Below are 20,544 nucleotides of genomic sequence, written 5' to 3' on the forward strand. Positions count from 1 at the left end.
TAATAACAATGCATAGCTTCACCTCTCTTCACTTTTCAAAGAAATATGTTCCACAACTGGACAAGTTATTGCTCATATCTTAGGTAGGGAAAGAATGATAAAGGAAGCTGTCTAGTTCATTGGTGGAACTGGGAAAGTGAAACAATATGTGAAATGTGAAGATTGTTTACACTTACTATTGTGATCCCATGAATATAAATACTTGCTATTCTTGGAACTTGGTTCAGGGATAGGTGAAACTTTGTTCTTAACAATTGTATTATTTTTGTCTTTTTGTCTTTTTTGTGGAAGAGTGGGGAGTATTCATTCAAAGTTTTTGCTTTACTTTTAAGATTCATAGCTCTCAGCTGAAACATTGTTTTAAAATGTAGCTGTCAAATATGTCTGTGCGGGCAGCATGAGTTTTTTGTACATACTTTTTTTGTAGCTCCTGACAAATGACCTTCTCCTCCTCCTATGGCACTTTCAAAAAGCCAGGGAAGATATTTGAAAAACAATTCTTCACTCCAAAAAATGTTCAGACAGATATGTAGACTATTTTAATTAACAGAAGGCTACTGGTAGTCATCTGTTAAAGTGGAACCATATCTAGTATTTCTATTATCTATTAGCACTTTTTCTGATGAACTTCTTCAGAGCTGTATGTGTGATAAATGAGAACCTAGATTTAACAATAAAATGGTCATTTAGCAATTGTTAACTTCATACGGAAAGGACTGAGGAAAAACGATTTCTGACAGTGCTGTTCAAGATGGCTCTTATATCCAATTTTATCATTGTATAACTGTCATGGGGCCTCTTTACATTACACAGTTATAGCACTATGATTCCATTTTAACTGCCATGGGTGCATCCTGTGGAATCCTTTGGTGAGGCACTAGAACTCTCTGGCTGGGAATTCTAAACATCCTATCCTAAGCTGCAAATCCTGTGAATTCCATAGGATAGAACTATTGTAGTCAAAGGGGAATGATAGTGCTATAATTGTGCAGTATGAAAAGGCCCATGGTGTCCATGTATTGTTGCACAAAAGCCATCTTCTCACTGATTCAGCAGAATTTTGACAACTTTATTGGGGCTATGGAACATTGTTGACTTTTTTCAGTTACAGTATTCTAACTGTGAACCTTCTCTTTTATTTTATAGTTCTTGTGTACTGGTTCAGTCTAATAAATTGGTTTTCTAGAAAGAGAGAGAGAGAGAGAAAGTCATGCCTGTCTCTGTTAAGGAAGTGTCCATTTCTCAGTAGGACTGTATTGTTGCTAGAGCTTAACCCCCTTCAATAAACAAAGGCACATATTCATTGGTCCTACCTTGGAAAGACCACAAAAACTACCACCTCCATTGTGGGAAAGGCACTTCCTCTGCTCCCTCCTGTAATATAATTTACAACAGCTGAGAATCCAGAAGGTGTTTGAGAGCCGGGTGAGAGCATTGATAGCAGTCATCAGCCCTTGCCCACGGGTCCCACCTGCCAATCTGGCATGGGTCGTGCCTTGGAAAGAGCTTTGAGGAAAGAACTGTGAACAGGAAATATTGGAATGCCAAGATGAGAGTGATGCAGAATGGAGTGGGCAGCAACAAAGTATTGAAGTAGTATCAACCATACATCCATAGGAGAATAGTAAAGAACCAGACCTTGTTCGATTTTGGAGGCTAAGTAGGATCAGCCCTGGTTAGTACTTGCACCACCAATGAATACTACATGCTGTAGGCTATATTTCAGATAAAGGAACTGTCAAAACCATTTCTGAGCATTCCTCTCTTAAGAAAGCCCTGTGAAACTGATGGAGTCACTGTAAATTGACAGGGGACTTAAAGGCATGAACCACACACACACACACACACACACACACACACACGAAGCAATGAAGGGGAATCTATCAAAAGGAACAAAAGAAAGGTATAATAGGCTTCAGGTCATCAACTGAATATATTTCCTGAATGGATTGATTCTTCATTTTGAAGAGATCAATGGTAAAGCAATACTTTGAATGCAGAAGAACCTGACTTTAATCCCTGGCATCACCAAGTAAGGTTGGGAAGGACTTTGGAGGGAAGCTGTCAGTCATTGTAAACAAGGGGTGGTCAAACTGTTGCCTGTTAGCCACATACAGCCCCCACAACTGTTTTGGCATTCTCTAATGCTTCCCAAAAGAGTGCTGAAAAAATATTTTTGCTATGAAATCTCTGACAGGCCTCTGGAGGGCTATCGGCCATTCTGACACATTGGGGGAATAGGGTTCCCCCTTAGATTTTAAAGGTCTGTAGAGCCTACGGTATATAAACTTTTTATTCCCCCCAAAGCAGGAAGTCATCACAGCAGGAAATCCAATGATTTCCTTCTTTGAAACAAAGCATCTATAAAAAGGCCATCAAAACTGCCTAAAATTTGACTAAATAGCTGGTAGTACCCCTGCCAAACAACATGGTATGCTATTGGCCATTTGGAGGTGATTTTTCCCTGAAAAATCCCTACACACACTTCCATTTTACTAAATAGGTAGACAATGTGCATTACTGTTATTACTATCACAGAATATAAACTGAGAATGCAATGCCCACACATTAATGCCTGATTCTATATCAGATTTGTGCATTAAGTTTTCAGACAGGCCAAGTTTAAGGTAAATACTGCCTGGTGTGAGCCAGTATGAATTTGTTTGCTTGAGAGAGCATCGTGTTAAAAAGTTTAAATTGCAATAGCTTTTAATTTCTTTGACTATAATAGGTACAATGTTTTCTCATGCAGGCAGAAGCACACAAAGAGCTATCCCACAGAGAGAATAACATCTCTGTTTTCATCCTTCTCATTCTTTGGTACGTGTATGTGTACATTACCAATTACAAGGAATGAGATGCTTCTTTATTTTGTAGCAAAAGCAAATGCTTCCTACCTAGAGTACATGCACAGAAATGAATGGAATTTATTAGTGGCAATTAGTTTTTAAGTCTCATTGATTTCAGTGGGTCTGCTCTCTTAGTAGGACTAATCTTGGCTTTACCTCTTGGTTTCTTAGTTAAAACAGAGTTTTCCATTACACCCAAATTAGGAAACTGTATCTTAAGGGCTCTCTTCAGGCCAGGATATAAAACTAGAATCAGGATTAAATGTGAAGCATAAGGTCAGAGGTTCAGATTTAGTCCAATGAGGTCAAGATTTGAAAAGGCCACTTCTGTTTGACAAATGGGAGTATATTTGGACATGTAGCAGCTTCTTGATGTGCATTAAATTAATTACTGGGTAATGTATTACTCCTGACAGACTACATGATGGAAACTACAGGTCTGTGTGCTGGAAATGTAAACCAGATGTAGGAAGTTTATTTCATTCAAGATGCATCCTAGACTACATCAGACCCTTGGGAAAGACAGAATAAGAATTTTATAAATGGGATTACAGGATCATTGCTTGAATTGAATCCATGCGTGTTTGCATGTGTATATAAAAACATGGTACCAAAAAGAATGGTAATTTACAGTGTTGACTGTTGCATGCTAAATATTTGGAGGACAAATACAATCTGTATAATGAATTAATTTTCCTAGAATTGTGGAGCTGTAAGAAATTTCAAAGGTCGTGTAATCTAAAAACTTGCCATTTTGTACATGGTAGTAAAATGAACTGTTATAAAAAGGCTAAAAGTAGGAAGATGAAAAATAATTGGGCAGTGTATTGTATTTGAGTGACTACACACCCTAAAACTACCATGTCACATTTGATCTAGGAAAGCTAAGCAGGGTCAATTCTGGTTAGTACTTGGATGGGAGACGGCCAACTAATATTGGGCGCTGTGTGCTATATTTCAGAGGAAGGAACTGGCAAAACCACCTCTGAGTATTCTTTGCCCAAGAATATTGATCTGAAACCTACTTTTGACTAACATAAATCCATTGAAAGAACAATTGTACAATTTCAGAAGGTCATTAGCGCTTTTGCAGTATATTCCATCAACAAGCCATTTTCAGATGCAACTAAAACATCTTTTGTCCTTTTAAAATAAAAAGGTTAAGAGTGGGCTTAACATATAGCAATTTCAATCCTAAAGTATCTGATTATGGTTTTTGAAGTGTTCTGATTTATAAAGCTCACACCTGGATTATATGTATGAAGGGATTAAATAGGTCAGCTGAAATGTAAGGTGATAGCTATCTTGAAAGAGTTATAGTTATCCCTCTAACCCAAAGCTACATGTCTGATAGTGAGGTGATTAGTCTAACTGAGGTTTCATGAACATGCTGTACTCAAAATCACTGACATCTAATGTCATCCCATAAACTGTTACAGAAACGTTCCTCCTAGCTTTGATATGCATCAATGGATTAAAAAAAGGTGAGCTGAAGATAAATGGGTGTGCACATGCATTTTCTCTCACCAATTTTAAAAAAAATACAGAAAAATATAAAGATAAATAACTTTGACCATCTTTAACTTCAGGAGCAGGATGCTGGGCTTCACTGTTCTCTGCCACACTGTTTTATGAGAAAAATGGACTTTCACAAGCAAATTAAACATAAAGAAATTATTAAATCTTTTAAAGTTTGCTGTTAGATAGCAAAATACACAATTGCCAGCAGCAATACACCTGTTATGTGTAATATAATGTCATTCAATTTACATGGCCCTTTCCAGAGGGATAACAGTTAAAAGAAGAGAAACAGGAAGAGTTTTTCTTCTAAATATCAGAACTGTTGCCAAGAGGATGTAACTTTAGGTAGTGACAAAAGTATATCTTATTATACAATAGAGTGGCCTGCCAACTAAGATACCATTAACAGCAGAACTTATACAACAGATGTTTGTCAAATCCTTTTTGCCATGTGTAACTTTTTAATATATATATATATATATATATATATATTAAATAAGGATTTATGTAATATGAAGGGAAAATTGTACCCCACCTTCCTTGCCCATCCTGCAGGCAACATTTCATGGTGCAAAACACAATCAGATGGGTACAAGCAAAATAACTAATAACAACCTACCACATCCAATATCCAAAGATGCTATTTGTGGTAGCTTCCAAAGCATGACCGTGGGCCATGTTCAGAATATACATGTTATAAATGGGTGTCTTCAACTATTTTATTCCTAGCAAGGCAAAAATTAAATGTAAATTTGTCTAATAGTGCAAAGATTCAAACTCTGTCTAACCATTGGCAGATAAACAAACTTTATAAATTATTCTTGGTCCATGCTATTTGCCTTCATTGCATGCACAAATTGACAACACCAGAACGTCAGAATCTTATTTTCTGATTAGCTGTTTTGTTAATCCAGCTCAGAACCTCTAACCAAAGGGGAATTACCTTGGGACAGCAAACCCACATATGCTCCAGTGTGCCAACAGTATCACTGCCTCTTCAACATTTATCTGACAGCTCATTCCTAATTCTACATAATTTTAGGGGCACTGAGAAAAACAATGTGCTACTTTAATGATTACTTCCTTTAGCGCTGTGTATATGTTTTTCTGGTGTTCTACCCCATTTGTTATCTTCAGTTTATATCCTCAGCTCAGCTTCTCAGTTGCCCTTAGGTCATTTTGTGAATTGTGGGGGTATACAGATGGGAGGAAAGGGACAGCATCTCTTTTTGCCCCCAATGGAGGCTGCAGCAACCAAATGGCATAGCCTCCAGGAGCCCTAAAAATAACCCGCTCCCGGCGGGTTCTTCTTAGGGTGTGTGCATATGGCGCCATTGGCACCCTTGCTTGCGCTGATGATGTCCTTGTGGCGCCATTTGGATGCTGCACCGCACGTATGTCATTATGGCGGCCCCCATGTGGATGAGGCGAGCCATTATGGCGCGGTAAGGCTAGGGAGCGTGTAAACACTCCACTCTCCCGAGCCCTAAAATTGGTCCTAGGCCGGCGCTTTGCTCCAGCCTGTACCAGACCAGTGTAATCATTTTGTAAATCTCAGAAGCCAGTCCCTTAATTCTATTGTAAGTGTCAAGACAGTATGTTTCGAAAGCTGTAAGGGAATAGAGTCCATCTGTAGCCCTTTATAAGCAAACATGAGTTCAACCAGCTGGGAGTGTATTTTTCCAATAGTTCTATTAATTGCCCTTCTAAGAAAGGTTTTTCATTTATAAACAGATCTTTACACCTATATATACCTTTTTCTTTCCAAGAGGCCAAGTGACTGAATTTATCACCCTGCTGAAAACAAGTGTGCATTAAAAATGGACACTAGGGAATTTGCAGTGTACAATTTAATATATTACAACCATTAAAACTGTACCACAAACATCAGTCACAAAAGGGTTTTCAATCTGCTTCAGGCTTTGTCCAAAGCTAGTAGATAAAGCTATTGGCTATACTGAGATAACATTCCTTTCCATTTTTTACTTTTACTTATGCTACTCTTCCATTTGATTTAATGGGTTTAATAAGCTGCACCAGATGAAATGCCAAATAATATTTTGTTTCTAAATTTCAAACCCTCCCATTTTATCTTGATTTTATTTCATCCCACTAATAATTCTTAATTTCTTCCCTCTTGTGATAAACTTTTCTACCAGGATTTGAGGCAATAATGTGAAATAGGAATATATGCTCAGCCATACAAGCTTTTTTAACAACTCTGTTTTACCAAATAATGGCGGGTTTCAAACCGCCACTTATGACGCGCTCCGTGCGTGCTAGGGTTAGGAAGGGGCGTGCTAGGGTTAGGAAGAGTCGCCCCTTCCTAACTGGCCCCAACAAGCGCGGAGCGCGTCGTAAATGGCAGCGCCCATCCACATGGGTGCCGCCATTTTGACGTCTTGTACACATAGCATCCAGATGTGTCGCGGCGGAAGTGATGCCGCGAGGGCGTGCTTCGCCCCTCGCAGCGCCACTTCCGCGTTTTGAAAAGGAGCGCCATTTCGGCGCTCCTTTTTTGCTGCACTGGGAAGCCTCGCGGTCTGGCCGCTAGGGCTTCCCTCCTCAGCAAATGGCGGTGGCGGGAGAACAGCCGCTTGAGGGCGGTCTGTAACCCGCCAATGAAAGCTTTAAGTCAGATCATTCTTTCAAATTCCATCTGACATACGAATATACAGTAGCTATTATATTTTCAAAGTACCAGCAGACTGAAATCTTTTGTTGGAAGCACACATTAGTATCAGATGTAAATGTAATTAAGAGATAAAGCTGAAATTACATGGGTTTGCTTTTGCTCCTCTGCCGAGATGCTGAAAACAATTTAGACTTGTTTATCTTCAGCCCAAAAGCCTGTCAGGATTATTTTGTTTTAGGGTACTAAATTTAGCTTCAGAAAGAAAAAGGAGGGCATCCTCTACATAAAGGCTAATCTTATTTTCAGTACAGTATTTCTTTTTAAATGTCACACCTTTGATGTCTAGATTCTTACAAATAAGCTCAGGTAGAGATTTCAATGACATGACAGACAACAACAGTGAAAGAAGTTCTGCCTGCCTAGTACCACAGGACAACAAAAATCCCTGAAATGCAATGTCAGTAATGATCACTATAGCTAACAAACCTTTGTAGAGTTTCTACATCATATTCTCAAGACTCCTCTTTTTTCAAGAATGTATTATGTTTAAAGCCTATCTGCTGGCTTCAGCAAGATTTCTTCTGTATAAAGTGATGTCTATAAACTGATGTATCAAAGTTTTGAGCCTTTTACTGATTGTGGCAAAGATTTTATGGCCTTGAGTCAAGAATGTAATTGATCTGTAGGCTGTTATTAGACGTGAATTATCATTGGACTTGGGTATGACTATGATCCAAGCATGTTTCCAAGAGTCTGGGATCACATTTCTTATGATAATGTCATTATATAACTTATATAAATGTGGAAACATCTCCAAATGGAATTTCTAATAGAAATTGGCATTAAAACTATCATACCCAGAAATTTTGTCATTCTTTAACCTTTTGATGGCTGGAATTGTTTCCTGATTAGATGTAGGTGAGTTCTTTTGGTTATGAACCAAAGTTTCAATTGGAAAAGTTAATAAAATTTTATAAACATTTCATACCAGAAAGCTCAGCGGTATACGGTTCACTGTATATTTTTTAAAAATACATTACAAATTTCCCTTGGAAAAGAGGACAAAGTAGACTTGATAAAATTAACTCATCTCTTTCCTGTTGTTCAGTGACTGCCCTGGCCAGCAATTTAGAACAAAATGTACAAGCAAGGCCTTAGCATGGAAATAGTCTATCTGACTCTAGGGCTTCCAGTTCTCCTTTGGGAAAATTCATTTGAAACACTCATATTTCTGAGTGTTGCTTTTTAATGTTCATCAATAATGTTTGTGTTTGCCTCTCTAATTTTACTTTAAGCTTCTCCATTTCTTTTTCTTTCTTTTTTTTTTCATGAAGGAACCTTATTTTATGAAGTGTCCTCGAATAACAGCTTTTTAGGAAATCCCAGAGGAGAACAGTAGTAGTATTACGTGTCCTTTTTAGCACATAAACCTCTTTTTTATGTTTCCTTGTATCTCTTTACTACTCCTGTGTTAAATAATAGGCTTGACTTCAGCTTACAAATTTGGGGATACAGAAAAAAGATGATCAGTTTTCCCAAGAAAATGACTAAGGATTGGATGAATAAAAATATGGCAATAGCCATAATAAAAAGGAGAATACAACAAGATTATATAACCTACTGCAAATTCTTTAAAAGCGAATAGCATTTTAGTCATAAAAATGGCTTGTCCACAGTTTGGTGATTAATGAGTCCCGAGGATTAATTTCCTATCACCATGTGTATCTTTGAGAAAAATAAACCTATGATTGGGGTCACATAAATTGTGGCCTCATAGCAATATGCTTTGGAACCCATTATCACAAACCCCCTGTAATTTGGATGCACTCTTGCTGCACTCTTATTGTCTATGAAAAGGAGATTTGATATCACTTTCTATTTCTTTTCTTGCATGTGCTTTCTGAAGCAAAATAATGTCATAATGATACTCCTTTGAACCCATTAAAATTAAATAAATTATTTTTAAAATACTTATCATGTATAATTTTATTTATAGGTATAAGAAAACTGAACAAGACATACAGTAAATAGTATGTATACCCACAGGGCAAATCACTCTCTCTCAGCCTTAGAAGAAGGCAAAGACAAACTCCCTCTGAACAAGAAAAACCCATGCCTTTGGGATACCATAAGCCAGAAATGTCTTGAAGACACACAAGAACAACTTTGTTATGTGCCTTCAAATCAAATCTGACTTATCAGAGGGACCCTATCAGAGGGTTTTCTTGACAGGATTTATTCAAAGATAAGACTGAGTGTGAGTTGCCCAAGTGGATTTGCATGGCTAAATGGGGATTCGAACCCTGTTCTCCTGGAGTCTTAGTCCAACACTCAGATGACTATACCACACCTTCTAAAACCTCTTCTGCCTGCCAAACATCACCTGTTGTGTTCATGATACTGTCTTTGTCTAATTTATAAGGCAAACACTTAATATTGACTGCAACAGGCTGAAATGATAAGGAAATAGGTGGAGCTAGATAAAACAAAATGCTTTCTGCTGAGCTGCCAATTGCTTTCTTGGAGACAGCTAATCTTCCTTCCCCTGGACTTGTGACTCATGCTTTTTCCTTTCCACAATGGATTCACTCTTGGAAATAACAATAGCTTTGAGACATGATTGACTACTACCCTGTGGATAAGTCTGCCTCACTAAGATGTAATTCTTGTAGAAATCATTCATTACTTCACACTTTTTCAACCCATTTGCCACAATGGATTGTAAAGCTGTAGTGTCATTGTGCATAGAATGGATCCAGTAATGTCCAATTACCTATCATATCCATTATTAGTCCTAAATAATTAGTCATAATTTTAAAGCTATAGTGTGTGTGGCTGCAAAACTGTTGACTAATTATATGCATTTATTTGTTGTTGCTGTTCTGTGCCTTCAAGTCATTTCCTACTTATGGAGGCCCTAAGGTGAAGGTATCATGGTTGTTGTTTTTCCTTGCAATTTTCTTCTGAGGGTGGTTGCCTCTGAGGCCGAAAATGTGTGACTTGCCCAAGGTCACCCAGTGGGTTTACATAATGAAGCCAGGATTCAAATCCTGGTCTCCAGGGTCATAGTCCAACTTTCAAACCACTACATCACAGTGGATCTCATAAACTACACCAGATCTTTTCTCAGGAAGCAGTTATTAGTACACAGCAAATGTATGCATAACAATGTGAAAGTGCTTGTATAAGTTACTGTATGTAGACAAAAGAAACATATTTTTGCCAGTTTCATTTCTGTATGTGTTCACTTACGCATAGGCCCTTTCTGTCCTATTTCTCCATTAGGCTGACATTTTTGACAGTCAACAGAGAGGCACACAGATTTGTGAATGTATTCTCCCCAAGTATGCATTATTATTATATTTGGCCTGAGAACTGCTTTACAGCCAGTCAGGGGGAAAAACATAATAGACGAGCAGGTATGTTATGATTTCCAGATTATGACACATGGCATGAACTGGTTGAATTTTTACCAGAATTTTAAAAAATTTAAAGCACTGAAGTTGTCCTCCCAGAGTTCTGTTCCAAGTTCACGAGAGGCAACCACATGGGAACTGTGGAGGGTAAACTGGCACTGATGCCTTGAAATCATATCTGAAATGAGAACCAGGGGAAATGATTCTACCTAAAAATGCACAAAGGAAATGGAAGCAACAGCCATGTCAACAGTTCCTCCTGCTTTGAAAATCCATCAAGTTGATTCAGTGCTGGCTGTTGGCCAGGCATGTCTGAATTATAAATACTATTGTCTGACCACAGCCAAGTCTCCCTAGCTGTTGCACTTAAAAACTTAACCTTCAGCTATCTGCACTCAGTTTCCAACATTCTTTCTCCCTATCCTTGTAACTTGGCACAAGAAACCCATTTCTTTTACAAAGCTATTTATGCTTTACTAAACTCTTCACAGCTGAATGTGTATGTTAGGCTAAAGCCTACATGGAGGTCTGTTGTTCACTGAATAGACATAGTTTGTTTAGACAGCTACTCACCCACCTTATTGAATGACATTTTTTAAATTGTTTTCAAACTTCAGTTTGAGTGGTGGTCTCCAGAGACCAGAGTTGGAATCCTAACTTGGCCCTGGAAACCTGCTGAGTGACCTGGGTAACTCACATTTTCTCAGTCTCAGAAGAAGGCACAGACAAACCCCTTCTGATCAAATCTTGCCAAGAAACCCCCGTGATAGGGTTGCCTTAGGGTTGGCATAAGTCAGAAATGATTTGAAGGGACACAGGAACAACAATAACTGTCATTCACAATGCCAGTGTGGAGTAGTGGTTTGAGGGCAGGATTCAAATGCCAAAATCTCCACTCAGTCACAGAAACCTACTTAGTGACCTGGACAAGTCATAGTTTTTCAGTCTAAGTGGCAAACCTCCTCTGAATAAATCTTGCCAAGGAAACCCTACAGTAAGGTGGTGCTAAATTGGAATTGATTTGAAGCTACAGAACAGCACCAACACCCTGTAGTTTACAAAGAGCCAATGTGATGTTGTTATTATAGTGCTGGGCTAGGACTATTACGTGTTCACATCTTCACTCAGCAATGGAAACTCACTGGGTGTTTTTGGAAAGTCACACTCTCTCAACCTCAGAAAAAGCCAGTGGCAAACCTTCCTTGACTAAATCTTGCCACCCCGACCCACTTCTGTATGTTCATCAAAGGTTGAGGTGACTTGAAGGCAAATAACAACAATAATAATTGTAGTTCATAGTCATGTCATCAGTTTATACATTTAGGTTGTAATACAATAAAGTTTTATTAATTTTACACTGATTTCTGATAGTTTTGCTGTATTCCTCCATTGCAACTAAATGTGCAGAAATAGTAGCAAGAGTATCTTTCTAACAAATGTCTAAAGCAGATTCCTAATCTATATAACATCATAATGCCATAAACTAAAATTGAAAATATAAATCATGAAGGTACCCATGGCACCTCAAATATTAATAAATAAATATTAATAAATGCATTATGGCAGGAGTTTTCACATACTATAGCTCACAAACAGCTACAACTACCTTACATGGCTATGTGAAGTCAAAAGCTTTCATGGCTGGCATCTATAGTTTTTTGTGGATTTTTCAGGCTATGTGGCCATGTTCTAGAAAAGTTTATTGTGGCCACACAGCCTGAAAAACCCACAAAAAACTATTACATGACTACCTTTCTAAAATTTGAAAAATAAGTTTTTTCACTGTGAGGTAGCCCCTGGAGATAGAAGATTATTAGGCTATTATGATCTGGTCATGAGAGTTCTGCTTTGAAAAGAAGGTACTTATTTTATTATTTCTACTTAAAATGTAGCACCCTGCTGGAGTAAGTTTGGTGTGAGAAAATTCAAAGCTGCCTGAAAGAGGTTGTTTCCAGTTTTATAGACCTCTTTTGCTTCAGGATAGTAACATCATGGATTTTGAAGATCAGCCTAGACTTTTATTGGGACGCATCCTGCATAATAAGAGAAGGGGTATGATATAGAATCCTGATTTATCCAGTTCTCTAACCTTGCCATGAATACGAAAACCTGTGTATTGAATATAGAACCTTAAGCAGGCTAACAGGATAAGATTCCAAGCTATTGTTTCTTCTGTTTGGTGCAGTAATGGTTTGATCACTTGCAGAAATACCTAACTTTTCTTGGTTTGCATAGCAGTGAATGTTTTGGGCCATTGATATGGAAATTAACTTCCCCCAGAATAGTAGCACTTGTTAATTTTCTGATCCAGTGACATCCACTTGCTAATGTCCTTGTTGTGATAGTGCTGGGCCTGGAGAAGAATAAGAGAAAACAATCAGGACTCCTTTCTTTTTTAGTTTTATCAGAACTCCTTTCTTTTTTAGTTTTATGCATTCATTCTGCCAGAACACTCACTTGGTGTTTTTCTCCCTGAAAAGTGTTGCTTATGGGAGTTTGTAGTTCATACTGGGTCAGCAGTGATTGATCTGCACTGTGACTAGTGCTTAAGGAATCAGAAACTGCACAAGGGTCAGCTCTCTGGGCCTGATATGTAGCCAGGGGGGCTTTTAGACACAATAGAGGGTGGAGTTGGGGTTACGTCAACTAAAGTAGGGAGCCTGCAAACAAGAAAATACTTTCCCAAAGCCTAAGAATCTCTTGTCCTTGCACCTAAACTAACCCACTTCCTGAAAAAAGCTTGCTTTGAATCATTTATTTGGAATGAGAAAGGGAATCTAGATCCCCCCCCCCTTAAGAAAATACAATATATCAGTCTGTCTCAGCCAGAGAGGAGTGTGACTTTTTAAAAGGAAAGGCTAGCAGGAGAAAATGAAGAAATCTCCCTAGTTGTTCCCTTTAGCTAAACTTTAAGGGAGTAGCTACAGGGGAAGGGCAAAATGAGGTTATTGCATTCCCATAAGAATTATGGAGAGAGCCAGCATGGTGTAGTGGTTTGAGCATTGGAATATAACTTTTGGAGACCAGGGTTCAACTCGCATTCGGCCATGAAAACCCGCTGCATGACTGGATGAGTCATACTCTCTTGGTTTCAGAGAAAGCCAAAGGCAAACTGCCCCGTTGCCTTAGGGTCATCATAAGTTGGAAACAACTTGAAAGCACACAACAACAAGAAGAATTATGGAGAGAGCCAGCATGGTGTGGTATTTTGAGCATTGGAATATGACTTTTGGAGACCAGGGCTTGAATCCCCCTTGGCCATTTAAGGAAGTTTGGGGAAGGGAAGGCAGTTGTAAGAAGAATGAGGGGAGAGAAGGCTTCTGTTCAGGATTTTTTTTAAAAAATCTTGCAAATGATATGAGTCTGGATGGAGATCAGGGTTCAGTTCCCAACTTGGCCATGAAACCTACTGGGTGACCATGGGCAAGTCACACTCTCTCAGTTTCAGTGTAAGGCAATGGCAAACCTCCTCTGATCAGATTTTGCCAAGAAAACCCCATGATAGATTCACGTTGGGGTTGCAATAAGTCAGAAACTATTTGAAAGCACACAGCAGCAGAACTCTGGAACTTTAACAAAATACACTTCCCAGAATTCCAAGCATTGAGCCATGGCAGTTAAAGTAGTGTCAACATGGATTATTTCTGCAATATAGATGCTGGTTTAGGAACCCTGGGCTCTGGAGTCTCCCCCTTCCCCCATTGAATTGACTGCCCTTCTTCTTCATCCACAACTTCCTGCAGTTAGTAAATAATATTTTTTAAAACAGTTATGTGGTCCTCAAGGAAAAACTAAAATCTAAACTGAGCAAACTGTGTAAGAGTCTGTCTTCCTATCACAGCAGCTATGCCAGAGATGGTTTGGGCTACATCAACACTGCAGAATTAATTCAGTTTGATGCCATTTTAACTGCAATGGCTCAATGCTGTGGAATTCTGGGATATGTAGTTTTGCGAGATATTTATCCTTCACTTGGATCAATGGGATTTACGTAACCGAAGGAAACCTGTTGAATCAGCAGGATTTATGTAAGTGTTAGCAACTGATTCTCTGAGCTTACTCTAGTACATTGAATCAAGTTGGAATTAGGACAAGATTGTGCACAATAATCACAGGCTAAGCATATAAATTGATTTTTTTTAAGTCTGCTTAAAAATTGCAATTTTTAAAATGCGCGATCATACACCAAAGAATCTTGTAGCACTTTCGAGATAAAGTACACTGAGTACAAAAGCTTATGCTAAAAACTGTTTTCCCCAGTTGGTCACAAAGCTGCTGCAAGATTCTTTTGTATGCTGATGCTTAACATTGCTGCATCTCTGAATACTAGTAAGGTGTCTGTACACAGATAAAGCGGTGACATGCAGTTGTCCTAATAAATAATAATAATAATAAAATTTTTATTTTTATCCCGCCCTTCCAGGGATCAGGGCGGCTTACAACAAGATTAAAATACATACAATGCAAGACAGATTAAAAAATCCATAAAATACAATAACAAATAAAAAGCCCCTATAGCCCAACCTCATGGCCACGGAAGAGGAGGGAGGCCCACAGGATATTTATTCGGGGAATGCCTGCTGGAATAGGAAGGTTTTGAGATCCTTCCTAAATTGGGCCAGGGTGGTAGATGAGCGGAGCTCAGTGGGCAGCTTATTCCAAAGGGCTGGGGCAGCTGTGGAAAATGTCCTCCGCGAGGTGGAGACTAATCTGGCCCCAGGCACCTTCAGTAATTGCTGCCCAGACGTTCTGAGGGTGCGAGGCGGAATGTACGGGGAGAGACGGTCCCTTAGGTATCCTGGGCCCAAGCCATTTAGGGCTTTATAGGTAATAACCAACGCCTTATATTGGGCTCGGAAGCGAATGGGCAGCCAATGGAGGTCCCTAAGAACAGGTGTTATATGGCTGGTCCTGGGAGCACCAGTGACCAGCCGGGCCGCCATATTCTGTACCATTTGAAGCTTCCGAGTTTGGTATAAGGGTTGCCCCATGTAGAGTACATTGCAGAAATCCAATCTCGAAGTTACCAGAGCATGTACAACAGTCTCTAGGTCCCTCTGGGCCAGATATGGGCGCAGCTGGCGGATCAGCCGAAGCTGATAACAGGTGCTCCTGACCGTCGCATTCACCTGAGCAGTCAGGTGAAGCGACGAGTCAAGAAGCACCCCCAGACTGCGCACGGAGTCCTTCACAGGGAGCGTGACCCCGTTCAGGACAGGTGGAACCACCGCCATTCCTGGACCAGGAGAACCTATCACTAGTACCTCCGTTTTCTCTGGATTCAATTTGAGTCGGTTTTCCCTCATCCAGCCCATTACTGACTCCAGACAGGCCACGAGAGGAGAGACGCCATCCCCAGTCACTGCATCAGTCGGAGAAAAGATCTATATGATCTATGAGTAAACATAAAAATCAGAGTTGAGCAAAGAATGGGCTTGGTTTGGTTTTCTGTTTCAGGCGCTAGAAGGAAAATAGAGATGCTTCCATGAATAGCAAGTGTCTTTTGTAATGACACTGACACTGGTGTGTTTTTTCATTCATCTCCTTCTTTGAGTGGATTTGCTTCCATTTCATACATCCTCCCTCCTTGCCTGCTCTTCTGATGCTGGCAGGATGGAAAAGAGAGGAAGGGCTTCCTGGTGATTCCTTCCCTCCCCTTGTGTTTTATTGCTTTTACTGCTGTGTTGGCTTCACTGTTAGGCAGTTTTGCTCCTATAGAAGTGGCAGATGGAGACTGCAACAAACCTGTGTAATGGTGAGTGCCACCTTCTGAATAATCAGTGTTCTGACCAAAATAACTGTTTTTAAGGTTAGCTTTTCTATCTGTATATTATTTAACTTTTTTTTAAAGGAGACTATGTCATTAGTGAGGAATGTTAAAATATTGGTGGAGTCTTTTATCTTGTGCTTGTGTCAAACACAGCTGAAGGATTGTACCTGGTGTGCATGGGTTTCCCATCCTTGCAGGATTGTTGTGTTTTAAAACAGTAATGTAATAATTGTAGTTAATTTTAGGTAGGATTGCTCTGGATTAGAATTCAGTAGATTTCACGGGAATGTAGATTTCTGTTGGGGATTGCCTAGAGATTGGTGTTAAGTAGAAATATTTAATACATAGAATAACATCTGATGAATTAAAAATTACATAGTAAATGTCAGAGAAAACCTGGTGAAGCATAATTATCTCACAGTTAGGGGATTGTATTCTTTCTGCATCTGAATGCTGTGTGCATAGATAGATAAATGTAATGTGCAGCATGGACAGTGTCAGATTGGTTACTAATCTTTTCTTTCCTAAACTTTTAATATGTAGGAAGGCAAAATAGAGTTGTAACAGCTTATTAAAAGAAATTAAATGCCAGCTTTTTAAAAAGTAAAGATAATCAGGACTGTGATGTTTTTATATATACAGAACTATGACTACTTTATGACTTCCTTGAAATGTTTTCTTTGTAGAAGTCTTTCCAATCTAACTGCTATACATTTTAACAAAGCAGTGTGGTGTTCAAGAGCCAACAGGTGATGGAGTGAAACCTGAGCATATGTTTACACTGGAGTAAAATTTGGCTGCCATTTCCTTTGGCTGTTTATAAGAAATGTAAAAAATATACGCTAGTGGGAATCTTTAAAATGTAATATTCTGATTTTATAAGAAAAAACTAATAGAAACATTGACTTCTCTGGAATATTGCTCTCTGGCCTAAACTATTTAGTATTTCTATTGCTCTCTGTCCTCAACTATTCAATATTTCCATTGAACCACAACATGTCTTAACGTCTTTCTAGCCTCATATGCAGGCAAATGGTCCTAATTAGCATGTAATGCTAGTGCTTTTCATTTGCAAGCTTATAGCCAAAGCTGAGTGCTTTAAAATCTCATTGGTTTTCAGTGGAACACAAATATGAAGTAATCTCTTCTACTACAGTTAAAAGCATCTTGTATGAATCATGCCTCTGTGGTTCTCTTTATGTTGTCTGAAGAAAGTAGAACATGAAAGCTTTCTAAAATATTATTCTATTTCCTGTCAAAAGTAGGTGCATCTTACTCTTTCTTAATGATAAGTAATGATTTCAGTGACACCTTGAATCACAGTTCTGGGGGAAAGGTAAGATAAAAGTAAAACAATTAAATAAATTTTAGGGTAGAATTGTAACAAAACGATTTCCCACCATAGCCACTCCCATGCACTGGAGATATACTGAACAAAAGTAATGTTCAGATTTGGTAATGTTTGGCATCACTTCTTGTCCTCTTGGGAATGGATTATCATGCATATTAGAATAGTGACACAGACACCTGCTTTTTAACCTCAAGCCTTGACCCTCTAGGGTTGGAGTTGCAGCCCATTGTGAATGGGATGTGTGATATGCATCTTGTATTCCCTATAGCCATGTTAACAAGCAGTTTAACAAAAAGTTGTTAAACAATTTGCCCTGCAGGACAGAGTTAAACAGCAGGGGCTAGGCAAGGATATTTGTGTAACTGGCCTTATGAATTGTGACCTCTTTGATCTGGTCAGAGGTGACCACAGAACAGATTCAGCGAACTGGAAATCCTAACATCAGGGTTAGTTTTCACACAAGGCTTCAACTGTTGCATAGAGAAAAATAATACTTTTTTAAAAAAGAAAGAGTTGGGTGTTCTGTAACTTTTATGCAAGATTTCTGTGATCAGAACAATTTCTATTAAATTACTATATTTCAGTTTCTTAAATTGCTCTTCAGTCCAGTTATACAGTTAGATTGTAGCTTTTGTTAACATTCATTCTCTCTTTCTGTGAATGGTTTCAAGAGATACTTTGGGTTTAAAAAATCTTCTCTGCTAACGTGAAATGAAATAAGATGATCTGTTCAAATGTAAGATTGTACTGCAGACATCAGACTGCACAGGAAATTCCCACAAGAAAACAAAAGGAAAAGGCGGGGTTGGAGGTGAGAGAACAATTTGGGGCTATTTGTAGCACACATGAACCACATTTAGTCTTGGCAAGCTTTTTGAGTATGACATTAGTTTTGACTTGCATGTACTGCCTCAAATGCGCAGATTGCTGCGTAGGAAAGCATGTAGTGATTGATGTAAAAGTGTTAAGCCAAATTCAAACTGAGACATACTTTGAATCATTATCACAGATGTCATTTTGTGGCATGGGTTTACCTTGCAGAAGGTGTTTGTGGTAAAGGGGTGACTCAGTTTCCACACTGACAATCACTTTTAGAAGTTGTAATTAATGGTAATCTGTAATGATGCACACTGATCCTGGAAATAAACACAATAATTTTAGATCTCTCTGAAATTCAGCCTGGTTACTAAAAATCTGTGGTTATTCATTTCTTTATAAGCAATATAAGGTTTCGCTTGGTGATGGTCAACCATTTAGTTCACTTGTGTTGCAGTCCCCTTGCCTTGTTGCACTAGGGAACTTCAATGTCCATGCATACTGCTCTGTCAGGTGAAGCTCAGGACTTCATGTCTCTCGTGACAGCCATCAGACAGGCTTTCCGTTCTGGGCAGGATGATGGAGGAACTATATAAGAAATTATACTTCTCTGCCACCTCTGCATAGTGTTGTCCAGCAGAGCTGTCTCGAGTAGTCAAGGATGTGGAGGAACTTTTACACTCTGACTCACATAAAGAAAAACAAAATCCACTTGACAACCCACTGTGACAAATTTGTAAGATGTACTGCAAACAAAATCATTCACAACAGCTCTGATTTGGATGCTGCATTTCAGCCAAATCCAGTGAATGTAATCTTGGTACTTGCTTGTCCTGTATTATTGGATAGATTTCAGTTTGTAGAGCCTGAGAATGTTGACAGCATAGTTGAAGAGATGTGAGCCACCACATGGATCCTTGCCCTTCCTGGCTTCTGAAAACAGTTAGAGGGAGACTGGCCAAGTGGGTAAGGACACTTGCCAAATGGGTGAACCTCACTACAGCAAAAGAAGTTTCTATCCTTCTTAAAAGAGCCCTCCCAGGATTCTATCATTCTGAATAATTATTGGCCAGTTTCTAATATTTCATTTTAGGGCAAGGCCAGAACTCCAGGGATTTCTGGATGAGACAGATTATCTGGGTCCATTTCAACCTGACTTCAGGTTATGGGATGGAGACAGCTTTGGTCACCTTGGTGGATTATCTGTACAGGGGACTGGAAGCGGGAGTGCATCCCTGTTAGTCTGCTGCTCTCAATGGCTTTTCATATCACTGGCAGTGGTATCCTTCTGGGCCAGCTCTCTGGGATAGGACTTGAAGACACTGTTATGAAGTAGTTCCATTATTTCTTGGAAGAGCAAAGTCAGAAGGTGGTACTGGGGGATTTCTGTTCTACACTGTGACTGTTGACCTGTGGAGTCCCACAGAGTTCTTTTTTGCCCTCCCTCCCATGCTGTTTAACATCTACATCTACATGAAACCATTGTGAGAGGTCATCTAGAGTTTTGAGGTGTGGTGCCATCAATAGGCTGATGACACCCAGCTCTCTCTCTCCTTCCCATCTGATTCCAAGGAAGCTGTCTCTGTACTGAACAATGTTTGTTGTCAGTAATGGACTGGATGAGGACAAACAAATTGAAACTGAATCCAGACAAGACAGAGATGCCCCAAGTTAGTTAAAAAGCAATCAAGGAATAGGGACTCCATCTGTCCTGGATGGACCTATACTCCCTTTGAAATTTCATGCTCGCAGCTTGGGTGTTCTCCTGGACTCAGCTCTGAGCCTGGATGCCCAGGTTTCAGCAGCAGCCATTTGCACAGCTAAAACTAGCCTCAGTTGATGCACATCAGATCTGGCTGTGGTGGCATATGCCTTGATTACGTCCCATTTTGACTACTGTAGTGCACTCAATGTGGGGCTGCCTTTGGAAACTGTCCCGAAACTTCATCAGATTCTAAATATGGTGGCTAGAATGCTGACCCGGGGTCAGTTATAGGGAGCACATAATTCCCTTGTTGAAACAGCCTCATTAGCTACCAGTTTTTTCCCAGCACAATTCAAAGTGCTGGTCATGATTTAAAGCTCTATATTATGGCTTATGACCAGAAGATTCTGCCACTATCAAAGACTTGCTGGTGAAGACATGAGTGAGAACCTTCTTAGTTGCTGTTCCCTCCTCTGGCATT

At 39.3% G+C, this 20,544-nt stretch overlaps 1 protein-coding gene across 2 annotated transcripts in view; it reads left to right on the plus strand.

Moving 5' to 3' along the window:
* PRICKLE1 (prickle planar cell polarity protein 1) overlaps positions 1–20,544 on the plus strand; it is an 83,835-nt gene that overhangs the window by 50,253 nt on the left and 13,038 nt on the right. The window contains exon 1 of one of the 2 annotated variants that reach the window (XM_042468165.1): positions 15,954–16,176. The exons of the other annotated variant lie outside the window; for it this stretch is intronic. The gene's annotated coding sequence lies outside the window, so the exon portion shown is untranslated. Of the gene's footprint in view, positions 1–15,953; positions 16,177–20,544 lie in introns of those variants that run through there. 2 annotated transcript variants of the gene reach the window in all.

This window comes from Sceloporus undulatus, chromosome 5 (assembly GCF_019175285.1).
Source record: "Sceloporus undulatus isolate JIND9_A2432 ecotype Alabama chromosome 5, SceUnd_v1.1, whole genome shotgun sequence".
NCBI lineage: Eukaryota > Metazoa > Chordata > Lepidosauria > Squamata > Phrynosomatidae > Sceloporus > Sceloporus undulatus.